The sequence below is a fragment of the Euleptes europaea genome, chromosome 15, assembly GCF_029931775.1.
Source record: "Euleptes europaea isolate rEulEur1 chromosome 15, rEulEur1.hap1, whole genome shotgun sequence".
Taxonomy (NCBI): domain Eukaryota; kingdom Metazoa; phylum Chordata; class Lepidosauria; order Squamata; family Sphaerodactylidae; genus Euleptes; species Euleptes europaea.
The window spans coordinates 11,520,397-11,535,067 of record NC_079326.1 but is presented as its reverse complement, the minus strand read 5'-3'; the positions used below and the strand labels follow the sequence as shown (position 1 = coordinate 11,535,067).

Sequence of the window (14,671 nt, the reverse complement as noted above, 5' to 3'; positions counted from 1 at the left end):
ACCCAACGCGCACGCCGCCTGGCTGACCGACGCCGAGACTCAGGGGAGTCTGAGGACGAAGATCTATATGGAGACAGCTCTCAATGGGCCACGAGTTTCCGGACCAGTAAACCTCATCTTACTGGGGGCCCAAGCGAGGATGTTCACCTCTTACGAGCCCAGAATCGGGAGCTCTCAGACCGTGTTGATCAACTCCAAGAGCTAATGGAGCGTATGCTTCAGGATAACAGGCAATTACAACGAACCCGTACTACAGCACCCGGACCCAAACCAAATGTTTATTGTGCAAGTCGATGCCTCCGATGTAGCTATGGGAGGGGCCCTCCTCCAGAAAGGTCCGGATGGTCTCCTTCACCCTTGCGCGTACTTTTCGAGAAAATTTGCGCACGCACAATTGAACTGGCCCATTTGGGAGAAAGAGGCAGCGGCCGTTCACCATGCATTGACTCTATGGAGACAATTCTTAGAAGGGTCCAAAATCCCCTTCGAGGTTTGGACCGATCACAAGAATCTAGCTGCCCTCACGGGGTCCCATAAACTATCAGCGAAACAACAACGTTGGGCGGAATTCTTTGCTCAGTTTCGTTTCGTCCTAAAGCATGTTCCTGGGAAACAGAACGTTCTCGCAGATGCCCTCTCCCGGTTGCCGCAATACCCGATAAAACTTGAGAGGCCAACCGACTCTCTGTTCACCCCTACGCAAAGGGGAGCCCTTCCTGTACTGGCCGTACAAACTCGATCTCAGCAACAGCACCCCAGATCCAGCTCTCCAGCTCCTCCAACCCGATCGGCTACCCAGCCGCCCCCACAACACCAACGAACCGATTCCACCCCTCCAACCCCACCGGCTGCCCTGCTGCCTGCAATCTGCGCACCACCGCACGTAAGCACTACCCCCATAACAGTTCCTAAGACCACTGTAGCGGGGGAGGGGGTACCCGCCAAGGTTCCCATCTCCGAATCCTTGTTGAATACCCTTCGGGACCACTGCCTTTTAGAACGCTCTAATCACTCCCTACCCCTTGGTGTAATAGAACAGGGGGGCTCTTGGTACAAAGACTCAAAATTATATGTACCCAAAGCACTCCGAAAAGACGTTTTGCACTTAGCTCATGGAGTAAAAACAGCTGGACACTTTGGATTCCTAAAGACTCTCCACTTATTGCGCAGACAATTTTGGTGGGGGGGAATGCGGTCCGATGTTGATTCTTTTATTCGCAGCTGTCCTGTTTGCGCCCAATGAAACGATCACAGGGCAAACCCCCAGGTCTACTGCAACCTCTGGAAATACCCAACAGACCATGGGAAGTGATTGCTATGGACTTTATGACTGATCTCCCTCTCAGCGGGGGAAAAACTGTCTTATGGGTTGTTACTGATTTGTTTTCCAAACAAATCCATTTAGTTCCATGCGCAGGGATCCCCTCTGCTCAAAAATTGGCCCGCCTCTTCGTGACACATATCTTCAGGTTACAGTCGTTTCCGCGCAAAATAATCTGTGACCGCGGCAGTAGTTTTGTTTCTAAGTTTTGGAAAGCATTTCTCAAGTTGGTGGGGGTAGAACAAGGATTGTCTACTGCATACCATCCTCAAACAGATGGTCAAACTGAACGTGTTAATGCTGTACTTGAATGTTATTTACGCTGTTATGTCAACTACCACCAAGATAACTGGGTGGAGCTATTACCTTTTGCAGAATATGCCTACAATAATGCTGTACATCAATCTACAGGTTTTAGCCCATTCTATGCAGTGTATGGACAGGATTTCGGTCCTGTTACTCCCGGAAATAATGGGGAGGGGGAGGGAGACCCTGACGTTGCCTCCTGGGCACACACCCTCCGTACCACCTGGCCCTGGCTCGTTAGCAATCTCGATCGAGCCAAGCGCAAATACAAAGCACAAGCCGACAAACATCGTTCCCCCGGGGGTGACCTGCGAGTGGGTAAAATGGTCTACCTTTCCACTAAGAATCTACGTTCCACCCGTCCGTGCCCTAAGCTCAATGCTAAATTCATTGGCCCATTCCCCATCACACGGATCATAAATCCTGTCACAGTGGAGCTAGCTCTCCCCATAACCCTGAGGCGTGTGCATCCCGTTTTCCACATTAGCCTCCTGAAGCCCCATACTGCTTCTCCACAGTGGCATCCCGATCCACCTCCCGAACAGCCCACTATGGTGGGGGGGGGAGGAGCACTTCGAGGTCTCCAAAATCCTTGACTCTCGTATTCACCATGGAAACCTACAGTACTTGGTCCGTTGGAAACACTTCCCCCCTGCCTACGACGAATGGGTTCGCGCACGAGATGTCTCCGCCCCCAAACTCGTCAATGCCTTTCACACTGCCTACCCGGCAAAACCAGCCCCCTTACAAACTGGGAGGGGGCCTTAAGGGGAGCAGGATGTCAGGCTGCTATCTCGGTTTCAGTATTGTTTCTGTGTCTGTGCTGTACTGTCTAGCCTCAAGGTCGACCACACATACCAAGGCCTGGGAATGCTACTCCTGGGAAAGTGTACTCTGTTTATGCGTTGCTGATGCTTTGTAATCTCCCGCCATTTACTGCTTTATATTATCGTTCAGCTAGTGAGACTCTCATAGCTGCCATAGTTCCCTGTATGCACTGTATTGCCTTTTTGACCAGTAAAAGCCATCTGCTTGGATTCTATATGACTCTGTGGTGATTTCTGGTTCGAAGGGTCAGGAGCTTACACCTCTGCTGAAGTAGAGTCTGGTCCACATAAATTTATGCCACAACAAATGTTAGACTTTAAGGTGAGATGGTATTTCTTTAGCACAAGGGTTTTCCCCCCCCTCTACCCAGCTTTGTTATTATTGCCCGAGCACACCTACTTAGTGTATATGGTTGCCAACTCTGGGTTGGAAAGTTCCTGGAGATTTGGGAGTGGTGCTTGGGGAGGCAGGGTTTAGGGAAGGGGGGGGCTCAGTAGGGCATAATGCCCTCGAGTCTGCCCTCGAAAGCAGCCACTTTTATCCAGGGAAACTGATCTTTGTCATCTAGAGATCGGTTGTAAATTAAGAATATCTCTAGGCCCCACTTGGAGTTTGGCAACTATCATTGTGGGAGTTTACAGCTAACATTTAAAATCAACATCTTGATCCAATAGATTATCCTAAGTGAATGGCAAAAGGTGTGTGTGGGGGGTGTCCTTCTGTCCCTTGGGAATCAGAAGTGGAACTTCCCTCTAATTAGGGAAAGGGAGGAGTAAAGTAATAGAATTGAGGGAGAATTAAACATTATTGCTTGGAGCCTGGAGATACATAGTTTCAATTAAAGTAAGGTTCAAAAAAGACATTAGAGGGAAGAAAATGTCAACCATGAACGTCAGTTCAGAGTGGAAAATATTCCTGGGTAGTAGGCATAGGCTCTATCATACCTAAGGAAATGCATCACCACCTCTGTCTATCATGATATGTGTAAAGCCATCCTTGACAAAGTAGAGAGTATTCGGATCCCTTTACCTTTTACAAAACCAGTGTGTGGGCTCTGAGATACCATTAATAACTCTGTACCCCCTAGGGTATTTGTAATATTCATGTGGGTTTATGGCATTAATTCATTTTAATTATTAATAAGATTTCTCCTGCTTCAAATTAAGCATTATATTTCAATTAACTGCCGACCAATGACTTTAATGTTCTAGAGCAGCGATAGTCAGTTCGCAGCCAGCAAGCGGGATGCAGCCATTTTGTCTGGCCCCTACCCAAAAATGCTTTCAGATAGTGAGAAATAGATATCATACTTTGTTACAGCTCCCTTTTGCATTTTGTATGTAGTAGGTGAATGTACATAACATGTTAATGCTATAACGGATCGTGTGCCCTCCATAAATGTGACGTTCCTTCTCCCGGATGGTACCTTTTTATTATTGTGGTGACCTTTCTTGGTCCCTGGAACACTGTATAGATCAGGTAGCCTTTCAGATGACAGAAATTGCTCTGAAAAATGGCAGTGCTTTTCAAAAAAATTAATATTTTATTGTTCTGTGCTAATTTTTTGGAGAGTGATTGAGAGCCCTGATGATCGGTGTGATGACCCTCGTCTGTGTTTCTTGAGGGAGTGTCTTTTTTCTTGTGACATTATGCAAAAAGGTCACATTTCCAAACAGCTGGAATCTGTTCTAACCATTTTGTGAATCTGTGATCATTTTTTAAAACTTCTTAACATGAGGCTCATGATATACAGGCACCCCAGGTGGACATGTGTAAATTAATCTAGTAATAATAGATTCAAGAGAGATTTGGAGGACAGAATTTGCATAAAAGCCATAATGAGAGCAAATCCTCTAAGGCCCAACTGAACAGCTAAGCCCCTTGAATAACTTATACCTTCAGACCAATTTGGTTCCATGAGCAGTTGGAAAAGATCAGGCAGAGAAAGGAATCTATAAACCAAAAAAAGGGGAAGAAACCCAACTTTAAAAAATCTGAAAGCTGGGTGAGAAATATTTTTATTTTAAGATGCTTATATCAGGGTTAAAAACATTAAAAATGATAAAACAAGGCACAATGGCTACTCATACAGTTGATAAGATTTAAACCACACACCATATGCGTTTTGGCCAACAGATCTTCATCAGTGGTCAAATAAAAACCCATATAACGCATATACAAGTAATATACAAATATACAAAAATCTCAGACACAGTGCTTTCATATGGATTGCCTTCACAGCGTGGTGCCAGCGTGGTGTAGTGGATAAGAGCGGTGGACTCTGATCTGGAGAACCGGGTTTGATTCCCCACTCCTCCATATGAGCAGCGGAGGCTAATCTGATGAACTGGATTTGTTTCCCCACTCCTACACGTGAAGCCAGCTGGGTAACCTTGGGCTATTCACACTCTCTCAGCCCCACCTACCTTACAGGGTGACTGTTGTGGGAGGGGAAGGGAAGGTGATTGTAAACTGGTTTGATTCTCCCTTAAGTGGCAGAGAAAGTCGGCATATAAAAACCAACTCTTCTTCTTCTTCACATACCTTATGGAACTGTTCATAAACTCTAAAATCCCCTGTTTGAGGTGGCACTATGCATTCAGAAATCTGAAGCTAACACATTTGCTAGTATTACCATGGTGATAGGCACTGTGCTATTTCAGTAGGATAGAAAATGTCCAAATTCGCTTGTGTCAGTGTCCACCAGTGTGAGTCAAATTACTTTGTTGGCCAGCTTGATATAGTAGGTAAAGTGTTGGACTAGGATCTGGGAGAGCCAGGTTCTAATCCCCACTTTGCCACGAAGCTTGCCTAGTGACCGGTCCCAGCCTCACCTAGAGTTGCCAGCTATGGTATGGGACACTTGGGAGTGGTGCCTGGGGAGGGTGGCATTTGGATGCGCTTAATTTCAGTTTCCAACAGTGGGAGGCAGGGGCGGGTATGCAGACATACATACGAGGTACATGCTATGAAGCTTCCCCAATGATTTTATGCTGGGATTGTTAACTCCAAGAACAAAAAACCTTTAAGCCCCTTGAAACATAATGGAATACTTAAAAATCAATGAAATTTGTCAACTTTTTAGTTGCCTTCTGGTTTCCAAACCTTTACCACATGTTTACTATTGCATGTTAAAAATTTATCTATTTGGCCATGAGTGCTATAAACTTTATTTTCAAGTGAAAGCCAAGATTATCTGGATTGTAAGTCAGTTTTGTGAGCCGTCCAACAATACCTTCAGGCCATAGCCGGTCCAGCTGTATCATTGTGCAATGGAAAAGAAATCTCACATTTTCCCATTGGGAGCTTGAAATTGAGACCAAAGTCCCCCAATTTCATTATAAGTGAGATCAGATGTCGCTCCTATGGCAAAACCTTCGGGCTGAGTGGCTGCCTCCTGCTTTCCGAAAGAGGGGCTCGTCTTAGGTCAACGTACACATCCCTTTAGGCAGGGGATAACTTTTCTGGTAACCCCTGTGTTTGCCTGTGTGTACAAAGTTGTGGTGTGAATTATTAATATTTGTGAGGAGTTCATGACAGCGCTGCGCACAACTAGCGGAGAGCGTAACATGTAATATCTCCGATTTCTAACTGGGATGCCCATAATATATATTTACATATGCATGTACAATTCTTGCAGTCATATGAGAATCTAAAGAGGATATATGTACACATCTGTAACAGTTTTTCTTCCATTGGTTCCAGTCCTGCTAATTTAGGTTTCGTTGTTGTTTTTTAATTCCAACTCTTAATGGCAACAGTAAACGGAGAAGTTCTGTTACAGCGTGGCAGCAGCATCGGGGAAGCAATTTTGATTTGCATATTTACTAGCTGTTTATTCCTCTGTAGTGATATTGTGCAACTGCCTGCCTTTCCGAGGAACCCGCTTCCTGCTAAAATGACATCCGTCCAGAGCCTGATAGCTGGCGCTGTGGAAAGTAGCCCCACTGGCTTGTGGATGAGGGAAGTTAATGTAGCGCAGCAGCTGCCTGCTGGTGAAGGATGTAGACAATAAAGTGGGAGTGCTGGGCGCGACAGTGGGAGGGGAAACAATTCTGTTTGTTTTGTTCCAAAGCTGGGACGTTTATGGACTCTGCGGATGCCTTGCGGCTCGGAACCTGTTTTGGAAAAGATGCTGCTGCGGACTCTTGAGACTCTATAGCGACATGTTCAGATTCATGCGCCCAGGCCTGACTGCTGTAGAGCGTTGCTTCATATTAAACTCTTTTCGTAACTATTTGAAGCCTGCGATTATTCTTCTGCGTGTTTGTTTGTCACTTGAAAGCATTTCTTAACCACTTTTGGTGTGCTTATGTTTGCTAACGCACGACGTGCTTAAGCGCATCAGGGGAAAGTATGTTGTAGAGCTTTGGGGTGTCACATTGTGGTTTGCTGAAGAAAGTAGCATTGTTGTTAACCACCTGGATATGTTTTTAGGATCTGGGTCTGGCACAGCTTGGGTGGGGTGGAGGAGGGGTACCTGGAAGAAAATTGCTGTATAAAGTGATATGTACTCAGGGTGAGTGGAAGGTAAACAATGTTTTAGCAGTTATATCACTGGCTAGTTTCTTTCGGCACCTAATTCTGAGATTATTGCAAAGAATCATGGATAGTCAACTTTTGGCTGATCTTGCACTGCTTATGTTCCTAAGCAAAAGTGCATCCTTAAAGTCATTTAGCACAGATTAGTTATGCCTTAGGTGTTAAGAGGTCCTGCCAGCACATTCTTGCATGAATGAAACATGGGTGTTCCAGGTAAAAAAAAGGAGATTATGCAAGAATGAATTCCCTGTATATAATGTCCTGTTAAGGCTCCAAGTCGAATCCAAGGCAGCTTTAGAGCTGGTGTTGTTGAAGTATGCATACAATTTTTTGTTTGGGAAGTTTATAATGCAGCTGCTGCTCACACACTAGGGCAAGTTAGCTGGTTTAAATGGAGAAGTAATTTGCCTGTTCTGCTGAATCATCAGCTGCAGTAAAAATACACAAAATACTGCCAGCCGTGCATGCTTTTCTCCCCACCTGGGATTTGACAATCATAGATTGTGTCAGGAGTATGGATAAGAAATTCTTAGATGGTTCTATCAGATTTTGTTTAAAAAGACGGAACAATCACTATATGTAAAAATAGGTGACAATACTACAATACCAGCTTGGAAGCAAATATGATCGTTGAGAGCAATTTTAATGGCTTGTAGGTATGCAGCTACTCCAGTCCATATTTGTAAAATCTGTTGTAGAAGTTGGCCTTGAATAAGAAAGAAGCTTTTAGTTCAGAGTCTAGTTGTTGTGGGAAACTTGCATGCCGCCCCAACCAGGTCAATACCGCTTCTGTACCTTTTCACTGTATCCAGTACCTTCTCAAAAGTTTGACGTCAGTCACCCCCTAATGCTCCTCCGTCCCTGTTGACTTATTGTTCAGCATTGAAACAATGTCAGAGATGTTACTTGGTAAGCTGTTTCATTGTACAAGAGCCAAGGCAAGTTACAATTTACAAATTAAACTGGAGAAGGACAATGGTTTGTGTGTGTGTGTGTTTGGAAAGTTCAAACTTCATAATCTCTCGCTCCCCAGCTGAGCCAGTTCTACCAGGACAATTCTATTTTTCAGAGTCCTGTTTCTGGGAAACCCCAACCCTCTCATTGTCCCCGTTATCAGGCAGCAGCTATATTTCTTTGTTTTTTTGCTTAGAAATCCCTGTGGCAGCTAAAAATGATGCTGAGGGTAGGCACCACAGTGAAGCTGCCTACCAGTTATATATACTCCTCTGCTTTTGTTTTATATTTAGTATCATGGTGACGCCACCAACTGTAATTGTTAATCACATAAGTTCTCAACAAAGCAAGCAAAGAAACTAGCATTATTTTTACAAATTTTTGTCTGGTTCTCCTTGACTTCCCCTCTGTTGTAAAAAAAGGCAGCTAGAACTATAACTGCCGTTTGTATGGGTGGTCTTTTGCCATGCTAAAAAGTTGTTCCTTTAAAAGAACAAAATAAAAAGAAAACTTTATTTTATTAACTGGACAGCCAAATCTATTTATTTATTTATTTATTTATTTACTTAATTCCTATATATACCACCTTTCTCTCCAATGAGGACCCAAAAAGTGGTTTAGACCATTCTCCTCTCCTCCATTTTATCCTCACACTTGTGAGGTAGGTTTGACTGAGAGAGTGGGACTGGCCCAAGGTCACCCTGTGAGCTTCCACGGCACAAGTAGGGATTTGAACCCGGATCTTCCAGATACTAGTCCAACACTCTTAACCACTACACCACAATGAGAATGAGGAAAGATGGGGGAACTGAGGATGGTTCAGCATTTATACTGAAAGCCTTATCTAAGAATGGCTGACTGATCATACTTATTCTTGAATTCTAACTTACTTTAGCTGAAAATAACTGTATAGGATTGTGGCATACATAATTTTAGCATTATATACTTTTCCCTGAGATAACTGAACTAAGTGGACAAGCCATCTCCTGGCTCTCAGAAAAGTGCGTGTGTATAAAACTCAAACATCTATGCAGTGAGTGTTCACTGATATAGCTAAGCAGTGGGGAACAGACGCATTAAGAAGGAAGACTATTTTTTCACAAGCATATATGAAAAAAGAATCTGACTAGGCAAGGGCTGTGGCAGGCTCCGTGTCTCTACTACTTTTCGGCCACTGTGCAACTGCAGAGATTTCATATGCATCTGATTCTGGTTCATTAACTGGCGAGGTTGGGGGAGACTCTGGTAGGAGTCTCCTCAGAATGTTACAAGATTGTCTCTGAATTTTCTACATATTTTAAAAAGAATGCAGTATTTTATTTTTCAGAGAAAGAAGGAAAAATGCGAGCAGCGTGAAAAAACCTGTTCAGTCTTCCTGTGATCTTGCCATTAAGTGCAAAGGTGCTGTGAAAAGCAATTAGCGCTACTTTTTTAATAGTCCAAATAAATTTTGGTAAAAATTATAGAATGAATGGACACAAATTTGACATTAAAAATGCATAATCAGAAACCATTGGGAGAACAGTTTAATCTACAAGGACACTGCTGCTCACCAGAAAATTAAGTACCGGTAGACATCAACAAAGGTGCTTCAAAGGGATATTCCAATCTGAAATCCCAGCATTAGAATTTGATTGTGTTAATCAGGGCTTGAACTGAGATGACAGATTTTCTACCTGCTATGGGACTCAACATAGGCTGTTATCACCAACCGCAGCTGCAGTGAATGGTCACTTCTGAGTTTGGTTTAAAAATGTCACAGATTGTGTGTTTTGCTATATGCAGCTAATGAAATGGGCTGCAGCCCATGAGAGCTCTTGATACCAGTGAACCTGCTCTCTTTTAAAATGTTGCAGGACTCCTTTTTTTGTTTTTAATGTATTAGACTACTTCAATTTAAATTTGTTTGTTTTATAATACCATCCCCCCGGGATGAACTCTCACAATATTTTAGGCTGTGGGCCTGATAGAACACTACGAGTACAACTCTAAGCATCTTTGCTTGGAATCCTACTGAAGTCTACTCAGTTTAGCTTTTTGCTATGGAAGTGTTCAGTCATGGATATCTTGAAAATGGCAAAGCCTGGAAGAAGGTTGGAGGGTTTGACCTGTGTGTACCACCTTTGCTTGGAGACGCTTTCAAACTCTATTTCATGTTTCCTCACCAGCTGATCATTTTACTTCTTTAAAAAGGACAGTAAAGGCCATAGATTTATAATGTTACAAGCTCTCACTTCTCCAAGCAGCAAGAAATCTAGAGGAATGCTGCAGAGTTAAGTTTCCTTCGGATACTGGAGATTTATCCTTCGGATACTGGAGATACTGGGGTTTTATAATACAGATTTATTTGTAAATATATAAGCAGAGCCTATTGGAAACTAACAGACTCCTATAGCAAGCAGTAAAATTGCTAATTGTTTCCAAATGGAGCACCTGCAATCCCAGGATGTTTCCCTGTTTGCTAACACCGATGGTATATTCTCAGTGTTTTCTCTTTATCCTATATTTAGACATGCCAGAAACTGTCCTTCCTGCTATGGGCAGTGAGGGAAGAAAAATGCCAGTCACCTGGCAGAACCATAGCAGTGGGGCCCATTTATGTGAATCAAGGCACTCTTGAGGATAGTTTCATAATGAACTCAAGGAGAAACTTTAGGACAACATAAGGATATGTTTGACTGTGTATGTGTGTGTTAAGTGCCATCAAGTCGCTTCTGACTCATGGCGACCCTATGAATCAATGTCCTCCAAAACATGTTTGACTAGCTATTTTTTAATCTTAGGTTTATTACTGATATGATCAGTATGTTGCTTTCACTTCTCCTTCCTTCAGTTGTAGGTCTGTGTCATATGCTGCTGGCATCCAAAAAGTGGGGAGACGATACTGAAGATGCTGGTTAATTTTATATTCCTTATTCTTGAAGCACAAAACTCAATGGCATGTAATGCTTGCCTTCAACATGAAACTGAGCATCATGGCCCAGGATTTAATCGGAGCCAAAGAAGAAATCCTCGCTTCCACTCATTTCCTTTTGGCTGCTTTTATGGTGGAGGCAACATGTTACTTGCTCTCTGCTCCCTGTGATTTGGGTTGCCATGGTGGTAGGTAGGGGTGGTTCCCACACCAAGAAGGGAGGGTGGCAGTGTATTTTTCCCTATGGCGATATAAGGAATCGGGTACCTTGGGTAAAATCCTACCTATCCTAGCATACCTGCTGCTTTGAATACTTCCATATCCATGTCCAGAGCACCAGAAAGGAGGGGGAGGATGGTGTGGCGGTGGGAGAAGGAAGGTGCCAGGGAGAAAGAGATGGACCTCCTTCACATCCTCCTCTCTAGGTTACAGGAGCTGCAATCCAACACCAAGTAACATAGGGAGGGGAGGAGCAGAAAGGAGTAAGAAATGTTGCCACCGCTGGAAAAACAGCACAAAGTAAGGTAACACGGACTTTTGGAATCTTGGATTTAGGGGCTTACAGGGAAGGGATAGGGAGCTCTTTGGGAGGACTGGTGATTGTAGATCTCTTAGAAATAGAAGTATTGTCTTTCGGGAAAAAATCTCCCTTTTGTTCATAACCTGCCAAGCGTTTGTTGATTTGAGCTTCCTGAGTTAACCCATCTGTAGATGATGCTCCACAGATTCCTCTGATGATGTAGTCCTATCTGAACTCTTTACAAGTGATAGAAATTTCTGTCTCCAACACTAAAAAATGAAATCTTGGGTCTGTACTGCAGAAGCAAGGCTTTCTGTGCCTATTAGCGATAACGTTTTATGATTCTCCCTTCCTTGCTAATGAGGGATGGCTGTTACCCAATTATGCAAATTGCAGGGGGTGTTTGTGATTTTCATTCTGTATGGTACTGGAGTACCAGTGCTCGAAGCAAGCTAAGGACCCATTCTCTTTCCCTCTCAGCAAGTAGCTGTGTAATTCTAAATAAACAGTTGCATATTCCACAATACATTAGTGTGGAAAAAGAAGATCCATTGCTCTTTATGATATTTTAAGAAAATAACTTTTTGGTATGGAATGGATTTTTATCAAAATCTATGGTGGGAGATAAATCTGTACTTAGTCTAATGGATGTTACATTTTAGTGGTGTAACATGATGAATGATTTTCATAATGGTGTTACCCATATAACTGAAGACTAATATTGAAGTGAATTTAATAGTAATAGAATTATTGTCCCTTCTGGAGAACTCCTACATTACATTTTCTGTACACGCTGTTTATTTGTAGGGCTCTTGTTAGCAATAAACAGAATTGGGATGAAAGCTAAAAGTTGTTTAGGAGGGAACCCCAATGCATTACATCCTTGGTTTTGACAAATGCTCTTCCTTGGATTTTGGGCAAAATAATAAAAGGGATTGAGTTGTGCTATTAGTGCCTTGTTTGGAGTGTAGTTGCTAACGGCTGACACTGAGCTCATACTGGCCCCCGTACCCCAGGAAAGAATATCTTTAACGCTTACGGTCAGATCTTGTTCCTATGAGGTTCAGGGCAAAGCAAAGTGAAGGAGAGGGGGGAGCCAAGCCAAGCCTGATGGAGTAGGTCTTCTACTTGGTAAGACCAGTGAGCAGACCTTACTGAGGTTTGCCCTGTGGGCAGGAACTGCACAATGGACTCCTCCACCATGATCATGTTTGTCTGTATTTAAAATCTAAGCCACCTTGCTCCCAACATGGAACTTGATGTGGCTTACCAATCATCAATAAACAAAGCTTTATAACAATCCATTGAAAACTTAAAGTACTACTATGAAACTAGAGCAGAATAATTACTGGAGTGAAAAGCAGCTGGAATGGAAGGAATGTGGGGCAACAAAGCAGAAATAAAATAAGGTGCATACTTGTAAAATGCACAGCAAAGCCAAGCCCAGAGGAGCAGGACAGACGTAGCTTTGTACCTCCAAGAAAGGAGAAGAGTTGCTAGGTGGAGTTCCTGTTGGAGAGGGTTGTATAAAATGCACAAATTGGGTTGCCATCCTCCAAGAGAGGCCTGAAGTTCTCGCGGAATTACAGCTGATCTCCAGACTACAAAGAAGACATGGCAGGTTCAGAGGATGGACTTTATGGCCTCATCGAGACCCCCCCTTCCCAAACCCATCCTTCCTCAGGCATTGCCCCCAATCTCCAGCCATTTCCCAAGATGGGATTGGCACAGCCCTAGGCACAACCGCAAAAAAGGCCTTGCGCTTGGTTGCCTCTTGCCCCATTTCAACAGTTTGGTGGGTTTGTCTTCAGTTACCCTTCATGACCTCTGCTGCAGTGGCTTACATGCTGCCTGCATATTGTTGGAAGAAGGCCGCAGAAGAAATGGGGCTATGTGACTAATTCATGGGTCGGGTGCTCCTCTTTCTACTGTCACTTGGCCTCTGTGCAGTTTCACAAGAGAGCAAATCTGTTCACTGCAGCACAGAGTTTTTAAGTGCTTTAAATAGGGCTGCTGTTGTTCCTGCCTGCTCTTTCTAGCAAAGAGTGTAGACTTGGAATCTTTTGTGAGTGGCCAAACTTGGTAAATCCTAATAATGGCTGGTGCTCACTTTATTTATTTTTAACTTTTTATTTTTATATTATAAGGTACAAAAAGAAAAAGGAGGGAAGGGGAAAATAAAAAGGAAAAACAAGATGTGTCCAAAATGTGTCTATAACCGAGCTTTTAAATAATTTACATTCTCATCATTTCGTCAATAAGTCTAAGCAATAAAAGCATCAGAACAAATCATAAACTTTCCTAGCTAGTTTCTGTTTTGACAATATTATTGGTTATTCTCTAAATGATGTTTCAGGCACGTAAGTAATAATCATATAAAGGTTGCCATTTTATCTTAAATTATTCCATTGAGTTCCTTCTTATCAACGGTGTTAGTCTAGCCATCAGTGCAAAGTCAAACAATTTGTTAATCCACTCTGCGATATGTGGAATCACGCTAGATTTCCAGTATGTTGCATTGAGATTTCTGGCGGCGGTAGTTCTGTGTTGATAAAGTTCTTTATGAGTTGAGTTCACTTGAGGGGGCATTATGCCCAGTAACATGTATTTGGGATCTAGTTCAAAGTTCACTTTGAACTTTGAGCTGGTGCTCACTTTAAACAGTTTGTTATCAGTGCTCCTGGTCATCTTAGAGAGGATATTAGGGTCTTGTTGGTTTGTGTTTTTATTGAATTGTTTTATCATTTTAAATGTTGTTTTTAATTGTTCAAACGTTTTATTGTTTTTATGTGCACCGCCTTGGGGGCCCTGATCTGGTGGAAATGTAGCATGAAAATGCTCTAACTAAAATAAATTCTTGCATACTAAAAGTCATAGTGTCAGCTCTTTTCCACATTACAGCTTTTAAGGAGACAACAGATCCAATTTGAAGTGTGTGGGGGAGAGGGTCTGATATTACAAACATGATTGATAGGTCTGGCACATGGCTCAATGTAATTGTACTATATTGCTCAGTGTTGTAAGACAATCCACAATTCTCTGCATAAAGATAGCTGTGGGTAAATGTACTGTCGCTTTCAGCGCTGGAAGGTAGACTGTTCCCTCTGCTTTTGCCCTCAATTTGTGATACAAAGTTTTGAGAAGGCTTGACTGGAGAAACTGTCTGGATGGGTGATGGATGGAGGCAAATACAGTTGAGGTGTTTAAAAAAAGCTTTTACAATATACAGTTCACTGGACCAGTCTGTCACTGCGGCGTGGTATGGCTGTCAAGTTTTATAACGTTT

At 43.0% G+C, this 14,671-nt stretch overlaps 1 protein-coding gene across 2 annotated transcripts in view; it reads left to right on the top strand.

Moving 5' to 3' along the window:
• The window catches only part of SEMA5B (semaphorin 5B), a 347,995-nt gene that overhangs the window by 95,025 nt on the left and 238,299 nt on the right, over positions 1-14,671 (top strand). Inside the window, exon 1 of one of the 2 annotated variants that reach the window (XM_056861451.1) lies at positions 11,319-11,384. The exons of the other annotated variant lie outside the window; for it this stretch is intronic. The gene's annotated coding sequence lies outside the window, so the exon portion shown is untranslated. Of the gene's footprint in view, positions 1-11,318; positions 11,385-14,671 lie in introns of those variants that run through there. 2 annotated transcript variants of the gene reach the window in all.